We start from the raw sequence: 10,279 nt of genomic DNA on the forward strand, positions 1-10,279 counted from the left end.
CGGGCGCCCGGCGGGGCTTGGCTGTGCCACTCAGCGAGGCAGGGCATCCCCGCGTTTTCCGACCCTTCCCTTCTCTTCAGGCGGGACATAGCCCGACTGGGCTGGGAATCCTGCGGTTTAGGGCAAGGGCTTCAGCTGTTAGGGCTCTGGCAAACTGTCATTTTAGCGAGAGGACTAAGCCGCAGAGTGACCGCATCGCTCACCGGCAAAGGCGAGCTTTCAGAGACCATCTTCCCCAGTTTCTTAACAAGGCTCCTGAAAAATGTTGGTCTTGTACTTCTCTAAGGAACCAATGGCCGGAGAAATTGGGGATTCACAGTTTCTCAATGAGAAGTCCCTAGTGAGTGACTTAGGTAACACATCCCTAGGATGTGGCTATAAACCCTTCTATATTTCCCTTTCCTCCTTTTTAATTAGGAAATACTTGCTTGCTGCAACTGGAGCCTAGAGTTTGAACACTACAAAGGCACCTGGAACACAAGGCTAAATATAAGTATTCTAGCTGCAAGCAAAACAATCACATTTAAAAAACCCCAAACAAACCAAAAACCATTAGTGCATACCTTGAGTTTCCCACAGTCCATTCATGGTTACCATTTCTGCTACTGTGACCACTGTGGAAGCCTTCCTCGTGGTATGGGAGTATCTCCCAGCTTGCCCTGCTTTTAAAGAGCTACTGCCCTGCCCTTAATGGCTTCATGTGTTTCAGGTGGCTTAATTCTTTAATGAATCTGAAATTGTTAAAGTTCTTCTTGTTAAAGTATTACCTAAGTCTGAGTGGTATACTGCATGCAACATGTACAAGCCATTGCTATTCTAGTGTGTTTGCTCTGAACGTACGGCTTCCACCCCTTGAAATACCCCAGAATTTTCCTGTGGAAAGAATGGCATTGGTATATCTGCTTCCAGGTGTAATGCTTAGGTGTGTTGTTGTCACAGCCCTTGTGTGCAGCCACCTGAAGAACCTGGAGCAATGAGTCAAACAGAAACTCTCTGGTTGAGTGCTTTCGTAGGGTTTCAGGTTATTGCTATTTAGCACTTAAATTCCTACGATCTTGAGAGAGAAGTGTTCAAAGCCAGAGCTTTCAAAGTGAATGTAGTTTTCCATTGGCATTGAAAGCACTACATCTTCACTGTAGGCGCACAAGAAAAAACTTACTTACCATGCCCTTTTCCTCATTGAATGATCTTATACTTCATACTGCTTGTCACAGCACGCTAGAAAACCCTCAGTGTTCTTCCTTCACCCTAGGAGGGCAGATCCCCATAAGCCATCCTCGTGCCAGAATTGGGCTGAGGTGTGGTTATCTGCCTGAAGCTCTTCTCTGGCTTCTTGCTGCTGCGGGGCTGCTAGAGGTAGCCAGTGGTGTGCCTTCCCTCACACGGAAAGCATCAGTAACGAATGACAGGGGATCGTGCTTCCTTTCTAAAGGCGGGCGTATAGGGCTCCCAGTCCCTGCTGGCTGGAAAGCTTGAGAGTTGAATCTGGACTTTGCAGCCGTGTTGGCTGTGTTATCACCGACTGTCTGGGCCAGCCCAAAATGGTTTTAATTCTATTTTTGGTTTGTTTAGTTTGTGGGGTTTTTTTTATTTTTTTTTTTAAACAGATGGAGATTGATTTTTTTTAGATTTGCTTTCCATTTGATGCGCTGATTTCAGCAGTACTTTCTGGCTGTCTGTATCACTGTTCCTCCTGATCTTCTGTTCCAAAAGTAGCAAAACAATCAAACTATGAATTAAAAGAAATCCTTCCGTGTGGCATTCTCACAGACTAGCAAAAAGCATTGTTTTGGAGATGTATCCCAAACTCTGTATGCAAAGCATAGCACTTAGTCTGTACATAAATGAAACATTCTCTTAATGAAGCTGCTAATATCGTACGCATTTTGATAGAAAATTTACTCCGAGATATATACACTAGAATATAACTATTTACAATCTCAGCCATATCCTGTCTTATATCACATAACCCACACACAAGGTGAAACAGGAGGAACACAGATCTACTGGCAGGAATAGTCAGGGTAAAAAGAGATCTTGTGTCATTGTTGCACTTCAGCCATCTCGATGAACTGAGCAACACTTGTAAACTAAATAATACTTGCAGTGGTGTGAAGTATTCACATTTAGGATGTGAGCCTGTTCCCAGTGAAGTAAATGGCAAAATCCCCATCAATTCCTGTAGTCCAGATTTATAACATGTTAAAATGATGTTTCACAGGCTTGCTGTATATTTTCCCTGCTTAAGTGGAGAGTGTGACTGTTTAGGTGGTAATGGAAGTTCTTTATTTTTCAGTCCCTGAATTCATTCCTCATCTGTTTTGCATGTCGTTGTCATTCACATGTAGACTCTGCAGTGCAACTGCAATGAAAGGTCAGAAGCCACCGAATTAGACAAGAAAATGGGCAACACCGAATAAACCAATTGTTCCACTGCTTGGAGACGGGTGCATTTGAGGTGTTCATTAGTGCCCAGTACCTCAGACCAGTGATATCCAAATAGAACTGGCGCTCCGATGCAGGCTACCAAATACTCGGGCAGTCTCTCAGCATCTGAAAGCCTCTACTTTTTTTAGTTAAATTATATTTCCTATGTTATGGAAGTCATCTATGAGAGTGAAATCTGAGAATTTTAAACATCCAGTTTATTTTTCCTTTCTGCTATTTATGTTTTGCAGTAGTACTCTATTTGGACAGGAGAAATAACACTTTCTCTTTGTTTATAGTCAGTTTATTTTTTTCAGTTAGTTAATTTTCAGGGTTTTATGTAGTAACCCAGAACTGCAGGTTTTAAGATGCATTGTAAACTGGGTTTTAATTACTCTTTGCATATATGTTACAAAAGACTCATAGGAAATTTTTCATACCCAGGGGATATGCTAACTTTTGCCATGCCAAAACTTAAAATACAGCCTAAAAAAGCTTGATTAACCCATCTGCTTGTAATCTATTTTGCAGAACAGCCTTGAAATTACACATTGCTTCCATTCACTGTGATAGACACAACCACTTGGAGACGTCTTGGATCAGAATTTTCCATGGTCCAATGCGATCTTCCTCATCTGCATCTGATAGGGCTGCAGGGCTGAGCTGTAACAAAGGTGTTCCTAGCTCAGGTTCATAAAAGGAGCAGATAGTATGAAAGGGAGAAGAGGGAGCTGGTGTTCTCAGTGAGTGCTGTAGCAAAAGCCACGGTGCTGTTGGCTACCAGTGTTCCAGCTCCGCCGCAGGCACCCTGTGCCACAGACACTGTAACCTGTAGTTTAGTTTGGCTTAGGGCTTCTGGAGCAGGCTTTGAGGCCTCGGGGCCAAATCCTGACCTGACGAGCTCTGGAGAACAGAAGATGATGACACCAGCCGAGATAAATGGTGGTATAGCCTCTTTTTTTCAGTTCCCGCAGGATTGAGCAGTGTGTACCTCCAGCCGGTACGTGCTGCAGATGGCAATTGAGAGAAGGGGCTGGCCATGCCCTTTAGCTGGCAGACTGTGTTCTCTTGGAGCTGCCGTGTGCCAGTCAGCGTGGGAGAAGATCTGGCTCTTTGTCATTCCCTGAGCTGATACATGGGAATCTTGCCCTCCTTCCTACCTGTTTTTCCTTCCCTCGACATCACGTGTGTGGGAGGGGGGAAACGAAGGGGGAGAGCTTGAGGGAAATGTGAGAAGTGAGTGGAATTATCTGAAAGTATGAGGTATTCTCCAAGATTAATCCCTCCTGGCAGGAAGGGGGTGGACTTCTGGATCACAGCCTGAATTATACATGTATACTATTTTTATGCAGGGAGTAATTGAAATACGTAGCAGAAAATTATGTTAGTGCAAGGTAGGAGAGCAGCCACCCATGTGCCATGAAATAGCCGATGGAGGAGATCATGAGTGACAGCCTCTCACAGACAGCTAGAGGAGGAAGGGATGATTCCCAGCCCACTGAACTTTTTTCTTCCGTGGTGTACAGCTCTCCTGTTCCTGGGTGTGTCAGCTCCGTATCACGACTCTTCTGCCATCTGTTTATTCTGCCTCAGTCTTGGTAGAGTTCAAGGGCTAGACCTTCAGCTATGTAAATATGGCTTTAATGCTCAATTTATAGAAGCCAAGCATCTGCGGAAGGCTCTCATTAGAAGCCACGGCTGTCTTCAGCAGAATGAGCTCTCCAAAGACCTGAATAGAAGTACAAAACGAAACACTCAGGAAAGTTGCAGGGATGAGATCCTCCTAAAATTATCAATACTCATTTTATTTTTGTTGTTGGAATGGTAAATAGATGCCCGAAGCAAACATCTATCGCCTTCATTATTGATACAAAGAATTTTGAAGACACCCTCCCCCCATTTTCTTATCTACATTAGAACAAATATTGCAGAAAAGAAGTTGGGGCTTTCAAATACCTGCGCATTAAAATCTCAAACTTGCTTTCGCATTTATGATCCTTTTTAATAATGTTTTTTTTCCTATGGACATGCAAATCAATGAATCTGGGTGATTTACAAGTTCATTTGTGGAAAGGTTTTTCAAGTGTTTGTTTGAATTTATGTTTGTGAACTTTACTGCTGGAATTCTTTAGCTAACATTGCCTTTCAGCCTGTGGTGTATAGACTGGTAGTCTGCAGGAACAAGCTATTTGTTCATGAGAGCATAATTAAACAAAGCAAACCTATAGTCAGTAGACTTCACTCTGTTGGGTTTTGTTTTCCACTAAAAAGACCAAGAAGTTCTTTATGGTAATTTCTTCATCTGCTTGTGCAAGGTGGGAGAGGAGAGCTGCGATAAAATGTGTGCATCCAGGTTACGGCTCCGTTGCTGGTAGCAGCGGTATCGGCTGTGTTGTAGATATTCCTCATGGTGAGGTAAAGTTGGGCATAAGAACAACTGAATCTGCAGGTTTCTACTCCTGCAGGTCTTGTTCTTGTCAGTATGGAAAAGGCCATTGATCTCCTCATTTTCCTTTTTTTTTTTTTTTAAACAGAGATTTGAGTGAGAAATCTAAATGTTTTATATAACTTACTTGGCTGATCATATTGAACAGTCACTCAACGGTCTTGCCAGCACAGGGTAGTCTGGAATATTTTTGTGCCACAAAGCGTCTGGCCCATCTAGAATGACAAACAAGCTTGGAAAACTCTAAAGTGGTTCGCAGATAATTTGTGATCAGAATAAATGCCAAATTATTTCAAGTTTGTAGCTCCTTGGTTGAGACAACTCCAGCCTATGTATCTGATCAGCAAAAAAACAATAGGATTTTACCTCTGCTGAGGGATCTGGCGTTGCCTCTTGGTTTTAATCTGGTGTCCAATGGCATGTCCTGCTATATTTTAGGAAGCAAGCTACTTTCTGCTTTGTGGCTGTATTCTATTAGCCCATACTTGCCTCAATACTTAATATATTATTCTTCTTCTTCCTCCCTTTCCTGTGTTTTACGTTGGATCCCTTCCTTGAGTTTAACTGCTTAGCCGTAATACTGATATATGTACTTCTTACTCATCATCCTCCTCCCATGGCCCTTCCTTTACAAATGCAGTTATGGGCATACACAGCAAAAGCACAGCAGTGCTTTGTTCTTGACTACAGTCTCTGTGACAGTCCAAATGTTTAGAACCGTTTCTGTCCTTTGGTCAGTTTTTGCTCTTCACTCACTGTAGTTGGTAAAAGTCAGCTGTTGGGCTCTACTTGCTTTTATAATGACTTTTTGGTTCATTTCACTGTCAAGCTGTGCACTAACCTAGTGCTGCTGCTTTTGAATTGCTGTCAGTGCCAGACCAACTTAAATGCAAACAAGTTTCTCTTCCCCTCCCTCATGCCTTCTGTTTCCATTAAAATAGAAGACAAAAGAAACGGCCGGTGATGTTTTTGTTCACTGGTTTTTGTTCACTGCTGTGTTGACGCAGTTTTGTGGAGGTGCTCATTACTTAACGTACACGTAAGGAGATAGGGTTTGCTCAGCATCTTGCAGTCTTGTTTGTCATTTAATGCAATTTGGACAGATGTACTTGAAGATTAAGAGTGAAGGTGGGAGCAGACAGCAGAGAAGAGCTGTTAAATGGCCAAGTAAACCAACTGAATTTTAAGGAGTCTGGAAGGCTGTTCCAGACAAAGGTGTGACGTAGAGAAAAACAAAGAATCAAGCCCAGAAGGAGAAAAGTACATTTGCAGAGATTTGGTGAGAAGGCTGAAGAACTGGAACTTCTTCCAGCAAGAGCGAAAAGGAGTGAAAGTATTTGAAGATGGAAGTAAATTGGACGAGGAGAGTGCTTTTGACAGGTGAATTTTGGCTAGTCTGAATTTCAGAATGGAGGTGAATTGTTCTCCTCCTCTGAATCAGTGAGCGTCAGAGAGATTTACAGACTCTGATAAAGCCCATAAAACCTGCAGCAGTTGGCTGCCATTTTATCTCTGTTCCACCATGAAAAAAGCATTGAGAGTTTGTGGAGTTGTTCAGGATAGTCAAAGGAGGCGCGGGAAGCAGAAACCAGGTTCCTCAGGCTATTTGTTACCCATCAAATTGCATACAGCACCCTGAACACAAACACAGCCGTAGGTGGCAGCAGCTGGCATAAAGCACAAAGGTGAATTTTAGAATCTGTATACAATTTTGAATTTTGTGGAGAAAGAAGTGATTGGGTGGTAAAGGGATTCTAAAATAGTCCCTAAGTTTGTAAAAGGGACTGGAGTTTGCTATGCATTTATGAAAACTTTCATTCAGAGGTAACCTGGAAAGGAAAAAAGGAAAAGAGCTTTCTTCTTACTTTCTGTAAGATATAAAGTCAATCTGACATGTAACATTCTTTCTTCTGCCTTTGGACTTGCCTTCATTTTAGAACTTTACAACTTTAAAGTTACAGAGTTACAACACTACAGTGGTTGTTGATGGACTTGGTTGTAGCACTGTGCAAAGATGCTGCTCGATAAAGATGGAACAGAACAGAATAGTTCAGTTGGAAGGGACCTACAATGATCATGTAGTCCAGCTGCCTGATCACTTCAGGGCTGACCAAGTTAAAGCACGCTGTTGAGGGCATTGTCCAAATGCCTGTTAAACAGTGAGAGGCTTGGGGCATCGACCAGCTCTCTAGGAAGTCCGTTCCAGTGGTTTGACCACCCTCTCGGTAAAGGAATGCTTCCTAACATCCAGTCTGAACCTCCCATGGCACAGCTTTGGACCATTCCCACGTGTCCTGCCACTGGATACCAGGGAGAAGAGCTCAGCATCTCGCTCCCCACTTCCCTTCCTCAGGAAGCTGCAGAGAGCAATGAGGTCACCCCTCAGCCTCCTTCTCTCCAAACTAAATGACCTCAGCCGCTCCCTATAGGACATGCCTTCCAGCCTATATCTGGAAGAAGGTAAACTGGTTTAGAGTGTTGTACCTATGTCCAGTACTTGGGATTTTACTAGTATAAAGGGTCTGGCATCTGGCAAACCTTACTGTCAATTAAAAATATTATCTGTGCCTTATACAGCTTCTGCTGGAAGTTACTGCTCCAGCAGCAAGGGAAGCAGAAGGGAATGCCCACCTCTGCTGCAGCTACTCCAGTTCACAGTCCAACATCTTATTTGAAACGGCAGTTAGAGCTCATTTGCCTTTCAGATGCTGGTCTGTGATGCACACCTAAGGAAGCTGGTGTGGCAGCAGTATTCCTTACCAGGGAGCTGGAGCCAGCATCACACAGCAACCTCAGACGTCACTGAATACAAGTCAGACCCAGGATATGACATCAGCATGGGCCCAGCCTCACATCAGAAAGAAAAGTTTGTGTTGACCGAGCTTGCTTTCGAGATTCCAGAAGTGTGAAACCTGGGTTTCCCTGGTTCTGCTGAAGATTGGGAGCTTTTTCATTAAATGAAGCAATTAATTCCTCTTCCTGCTCTTCCCAGGGTTTTTGAGCATTTATGTTAACTAGGAGCCTCAAAATAAAAATATTGTAAGAGCTTGAGAAAAACTGTATGCCATTCTACCTAGTTGTACTTCACTTGTTCATCTCTGGTATTATAAACTTACTAGGTTTCATTGTGCATAGAGTCAAGGAAAGAATAAGCAGATGGAATTTGAGTATTTGATTTAAAATACTCATTTCCACAAATTGTTTTCTCTCTATCTTTCCACTTAGAAGTTGCTCTTACCCCGCTTCCTCAAGCAATGTAGTCCTTATTACAAAGGCAGTTCAAAGCTCAGTTTTTCCATTACAAGAGCGTTACAGACCAATTTCTAACTACTTGACAGCCCCTCAAAAGGCCTAGCAATGCAATCCTGACTCTCACAATATTTGGTGTTTCCTTAGAACCCTGTCCCCTGAGGCTTTTGATTAGATGAGAATCTCTGCTTTCAAGAAAACAAAAAAATGTAACTTTCATGGCTCTGGAGCAGGATTTGAAGATACAATCCTGTCTCAAAAAAAAAAAGGGGGGGTATGGGGAGGAGAAAGAATGAGTTGCATTTTTTTCTAAAATTTCAGTTTTGGAGAACCTGATTCATGATGGCAGTATTATACTGAGCTTTTAAATTAAAAAAGTAGATACATTGCTAACTAATTTACAACTGTGCCAGACTAGAGAAAACCATGGACACTCATGTCTTTGAGCATATGATCATGAAATAATCCAGACTAGTAAATATAAATGAGATGGCTGATGAAAGCTGATTGGTAATACACCAACTTAAATTAAAAGTTCCAGTATAGGCGTATCCAAAGGATATGCCCCGAGTGGGTCATGGTCAAGTCTCGCTAGAGGAAAGAGCGAACACGATCAGTAGAGGAACTCTTGGGAACATAGTTGCATTCACTGCAGGGGTTCGACCTGTACCGCATTTCTAACTTCAGTAACAATGCTTATACAAGGAACTGTGCAGGGGACTAAGGCTGCCATCTTTGGGAACAGGAATTTAAACATATCACAGGTAATTATCCAGCATCTCACCAGCTTGTCATTTACCTAGGCTGAGCTCTCAGTTTGCCACAAGCATGGATGAATATCCACACAAAACTTACCAATGCTCTGAGTTTGTGGATAATCATTGTGTTTCAGTTATAACACAAGCAAGTTTGTAAAGAACACAAAGGGTAAATGGTGAATCTCGAGACTGTGTTGGAAAAATTTCAGTTGAACCAAATAAGAATGTTGTTTTAAAAAAAGTGTTTGCACATTTTTAGGTAAGTGTTAGCCCTTGAAGAACTGAGATTTTAATGAAAATTAATAAACTAGATTATAATGAGCCATTGTTACAAGTTTACTATGTTAAAAAGTTGAGTCATTTTACAACATATGAATCGTAATATTTATATGAAAATATTTTACCTGAAATAAAATAAGCCAAATGATCACATTAGGATAACACTGCCCAACTGAAACACTTTTGCTGTTTTAAGTTTAAAATATGTATTTATTTGTATGCATGTACCTATTACATAGGCCAACATGGTGAGATGAGATCTTGGCTTTAAATGATTTCTTCCTTGTGTAGGTAGAAAACCATTTGTTGTATCTGTTTAAGTGCATTCATAAAAGAATGGATTTTAGATTTCATAAATGGATTTTGTTAATTTGCTATTTTTAAAATACTTGCAAGACCTCTTCTGTTGCCATGACAATTTGATTTCCATAAACATGATTTTTTTTTGTGTGTGTGCGAATATCCAACATTGTATTTGCTATGCTGTGTTGGGGAAAGGAGATGGCAACTTGACACCACAGAAATCACTACATGGAGAGGTCCATATAGTCAGACCTCTTTCACTGATGGTGGTCAGGACTAGGTTCCTTATAGTAAGATAAAATAAGCTCCTGGGTCAAGGTTTGTGTATTTTTATTTCCTGTAAATGAAAAGATTTATTTTTCATGTCTTCTTGCAAACACTGTTTTGGAGTCAAAGCTTTAAGTTTCCTTTCCACTGAAAATTGATTCCAAGAATCTGAAGACTAAATTCCAGCTAAAACTATGGCTGGACCTCCTTGGGTCTACACACACAAAGCAGGACATACGTAAGGACATACAACTCTCATTGCCCTGCAACCCCCTCCGGAGTTGCTGTCCTAGCAGGAGGAGTTCACAAAGGATTTAAGACTGAGGGAAAGCACTGGTCATGAATTGAGACATCTGTGAGGTGCAGCCAGAAGAAAATCCCTTTCTAGCTGTGGGATTGGTATGGTTCCCCATCACTTCACAGAGAGAGAAGGAAGGTATGGCAACAAATCAGACCTGTTTCCAAACTCATTTGCACCAGGCTGGTTATCAAGTAATCCGTTGAAAGAGTATGTACATTGGTTTTGATGTAGTTAAACAATTTAGTTAGT

This window comes from Cariama cristata, unplaced genomic scaffold (genome assembly GCF_000690535.1).
Source record: "Cariama cristata isolate BGI_N322 unplaced genomic scaffold, ASM69053v1 scaffold10992, whole genome shotgun sequence".
In the NCBI taxonomy this organism is placed as follows: domain Eukaryota; kingdom Metazoa; phylum Chordata; class Aves; order Cariamiformes; family Cariamidae; genus Cariama; species Cariama cristata.